At 63.5% G+C, this 4,089-nt stretch overlaps 1 non-coding gene across 1 annotated transcript; it reads left to right on the forward strand.

Moving 5' to 3' along the window:
• Positions 1-785: 785 nt before the first annotated feature.
• On the forward strand, positions 786-904 carry LOC131862401 (5S ribosomal RNA). The gene has a single exon (XR_009361417.1). It is a non-coding gene; the product is annotated as a 5S ribosomal RNA (ribosomal RNA).
• The last annotated feature ends 3,185 nt before the right edge of the window (positions 905-4,089 follow it).

Raw genomic sequence — 4,089 nt, forward strand, 5'->3', positions numbered from 1 at the left:
AGCCCGGGTGGGTCGGCATCCCATGGGTGTCGAGTTGGGTGCCTGATGGGTGCTTCTTGTCAAGTTTTAGTCGTCGGGACTCATTTCGAGCCTTAGAGGTCGTTTCTTGTCCGGTTGCCCTGTCTTCGACCTGGGAACCCAATTTTGGTCCTCGGGTCCCATTTTTTTTTGTCTCGCATCCCACTTTTGGCCTGTGGCCTTTTCGGGGTCGATTCTCGTTTTGGGCATCAGAGCATGTTTCTTCTCCTAAAACCCAATATTTGTTTATTAAGTCTCGGAACACATTTTTGTTCTCGTGGACCCATCATGGGTCTTGGAACGCATTTGTGGTCCTTGGGTCCCATTTTGCATCCCGAAACTTGTGTTTTGGTGCTTGATCCCTATTTTGGGTGCCCACCTTGCACCAAGTGCGCACCCGGGGCAAACCGAGCGCCTTGGTGCACCGGGGCAAGATCGAGCGTGCACCCGAGGCGCCCCGAACATGCACCAAGGTGCACTCGGCCCACATGTGAGCGCAGGTCGTTGCGCCCGAGGTGGTGTGTGGGCACCGCGTTGCAGACGGGACACTGCACGCACACGACGCCCCCTCCAGGTGCACGCACGTAGGCCGGGCCGGGTGCACACCCGACGCCCTAGCAAGGTGCGCGCACCCGGGCAGGGCTCACACTTGGCGAACGGGGCGCACTTCGCGAGGGAGGGTGTGCACCTCGACGGGGGTGGGTGGCCGGGGTGGATTCGCACGTGGGTCGCGGTTTGCTAAGTACACACTGCGACAAGCTCATAACGGGTGCGATCATACCAGCGTTAGTGCACCGGATCCCATCAGAACTCCGCAGTTAAGCGCGCTTGGGCCGGAGTAGTACTGGGATGGGTGACCTCCCGGGAAGTCCCGGTGTTGCACCCTTTTTTAGTTTTTCGCCGGGCGTCGCAATGCTATTTGAATAAACCTTTTGCCCGTTTGCGTTCTCGTCGGGGCCGGGCCGGGCCGGGGTGCGCTGCCCGCACTACCGCGCGCGCGGGGGCGACACCGAGCGCGCACCCGAGGCGCCCCGAGCACACAGGCCACGGTGCAACCCGGGCGTTGTGCGCGCACCCCGGTGCGCCCGAGGTGCTGCGCGCGCACCCAGGTGAAATCGGTGTGCACCTCGGCCAGTGCGCGCTCGGTCGAGTCGCGCACGTTGGCCAAGGTGCACGGTGATGTTTCTTACTCTAAGGTTCCGCACCAGACGCCCGGGACAGGTGAGCGAAGCTGGGCGGGGCCGGGTGCGCGGCCGGGGCAGGTGCACGCAGCTGGAGAGAGCTTTGGAGCACACTTCGGAGCGCACCAATGATGCGCTCCATTCAAAAGTTTCCTGAAAAGGCAAAAAAAGTTGAGATTATAGAATTTCCCACTTGAGAGATTGTAAAAAAAAAAAATTTAAAATGAAGGAAACGCGGGTGCCAAGGTGTGCGCAGCCCAGCCAAGGTGTGCGCACCAAGGCGCCCACCCTGGCGAAGGTGCACGCAAGGTGCGCACCCGAGGCAAACCGGACAATTAACCCAACTTTCGACTTCGCGCGCACCTTGGAGCGCACTTCGGAGCGCTCCTTGGTGCGCACCAATCTTGGGCACCTCAGAGTGCACCATGGCGCCCACCAAGGTGCGCACCCGGGGCAAACCGAGCTCCGACTTCGTGCGCACCTTGGAGCGCACGAAAGGTGCGCACCATGGCGCCCACCAAGGTGCGCAGCCCAGCCAAGGCGTGCGCATCAAGGTGCGCACCCTGGCGAAGGTGCGCACCCGGGGCAAACCGAGCTCCGACTTCGTGCGCACCTTGGAGCGCACAAAAGGTGCGCAACCCAGCCAAGGTGTGCGCACCCCGGTCAAACCGAGCTCCGAATCGTGCGCACCAGAGGTGCACGCCATCGTGCGCACCTTGGAGCACACTTCGGAGCCCTCCTTGGTGCGCGCCGATGTTGCGCACCTCGGAGCGCACCCGGGGAAAACAATGCAATTAACCCGACTTTCGACTTCGTGGGCACCTCGGAGCGCTCTCGGGTTCGCACCTCGGAGCACACCGAGGTGCGCACCTTTGATGCGCTGCCTTCACCAATTTCCAGAAAAGGCAAGAAAACATTGAGAAGGTGTGCGCACCGAGGTGCCCACCCTGGCGAAGGTGCACGCGAGGTGCGCACCCGGGGCAAACCGGGCTCCGACTTCGTGCACGCCGCACCTTGGAGCACACTTCGGAGCGCTCCTTGGTGCGCACCAGGGCGCGCAACCCAGCCGAGGTGCCCACCCCGGCGAAGGTGCACGCGAGGTGCGCACCCGGGGCAAACCGGGCTCCGACTTCGTGCACGCCATGGTGCCCACCGCGGCGAAGGTGCACGTGAGGTGCGCACCCGGGGCAAACCGGGCTCCGACTTCGTGCACGCCGCACCTTGGAGCACACTTCGGAGCGCTCCTTGGTGCGCACCATGGTGCCCACCAGGGCGCGCAACCCCGCCGAAGGTGCACGCGAGGTGCGCACCCGGGGCAAACCGGGCTCCGACTTCGTGCACGCCGCACCTTGGAGCACACTTCGGAGCGCTCCTTGGTGCGCACCATGGTGCCCACCAGGGCGCGCAACCCCGCCGAAGGTGCACGCGAGGTGCGCACCCGGGGCAAACCGGGCTCCGACTTCGTGCACGCCATGGTGCGCACCGCGGCGAAGGTGCGCACCCGGGGCAAACCGGGCTCCGACTTCGTGCACGCCGCACCTTGGAGCACACTTCGGAGCGCTCCTTGGTGCGCACCAGGGCGCGCAACCCAGCCGAGGTGCCCACCCCGGCGAAGGTGCACGCGAGGTGCGTACCCGGGGCAAACCGGGCTCCGACTTCGTGCACGCCGCACCTTGGAGCACACTTCGGAGCGCTCCTTGGTGCGCACCATGGTGCCCACCAGGCCGCGCAACCCAGCCAAGGTGTGCGCACCAAGGTGCACGCGAGGTGCGCACCCGGGGCAAACCGGGGTCCGACTTCGTGCACGCCGCACCTTGGAGCACACATCGGGGCGCTCCCGGGTTCGCACCGGCGTTGCGCACCGTGGTGGGCACCTCGGAGCACACCAAGGTGGGCAGCGAGGTGCGCACCTTTGATGCGATGCCTTCACTAATTTCCATAAAAGGCAAAAAAAAAACGAGATTTTAAAATTTCCGTTTTGAAAGATAGTGAGAAAAAGGGAATGCTGGTGCCATCTTGAGCCCGCCCTGGTGCGCAGCCCAGCCAAGGTGTGCGCACCAAGGTGCCCACCCTGGCGAAGGTGCGCGCCCGGGCAATTAACCCAACTTCCAACTTCGCGCGCGCCAGGGTGGGAGCGCACCCAACAACCGGGCCTGGGAAGAGCCAATGCGAGAAACCCCACCAAACGCTCTGACAAAAAAAGAGGGGGCGCTCCAGTAACCCCGCTTCGGAGCGCACCCTGGGCAAACCCAGCCAAGGTGCCCACCCCGGCCAAGGTGCAGGCGAGGTGCGCACCCGGGGCAAACCGGGCTCCGACAACGTGCACGCCGCACCTTGGAGCACACTTCGTAGCGCTCCCGGGTGCGCACCTCAGAGCACACCAAGGTGGGCAGCGAGGTGCGCACCTTTGATGCGCTGCCTTCACTAATTTCCAGAAAAGGCAAAAAAAAAAGGAGATTTTAAAATTTCCGTTTTGAAAGATAGTGAAAAAAACGGAACGCGCGTGCCATCTTGAGCCCGCCCTGGTGCGCAGCCCAGGTAAGGTGCCCACCCTGGCAAAGGTGCGCACCCGGGCAATTAACCCTACTTCCGACTTCGTGCGCGCCAGGGTGGCAACCGGGCCTCGGAAGAGCCAATGCGAGAAACCCCACCAAACGCTCCGACAAAAAAAGAGGCGGCGCTCCAATAACCCCGCTTCGGAGCGCAGCCGGGGCAAACCCAGCCAAGGTGCCCACCCCGACGAAGGTGCACGCGAGGTGCGCACCCGGGGCAAACCGGGCTCCGACAACGTGCACGCAGCACCTTGGAGCACACTTCGAAGCACTCCCGGGTGCCCACCGGCGTTGCGCACCGTGGTGGGCAGCGAGGTGCGCACCTTTGATGCGCTGCC

The sequence above is a fragment of the Cryptomeria japonica genome, unplaced genomic scaffold, assembly GCF_030272615.1.
Source record: "Cryptomeria japonica unplaced genomic scaffold, Sugi_1.0 HiC_scaffold_42, whole genome shotgun sequence".
In the NCBI taxonomy this organism is placed as follows: Eukaryota; Viridiplantae; Streptophyta; class Pinopsida; order Cupressales; family Cupressaceae; genus Cryptomeria; species Cryptomeria japonica.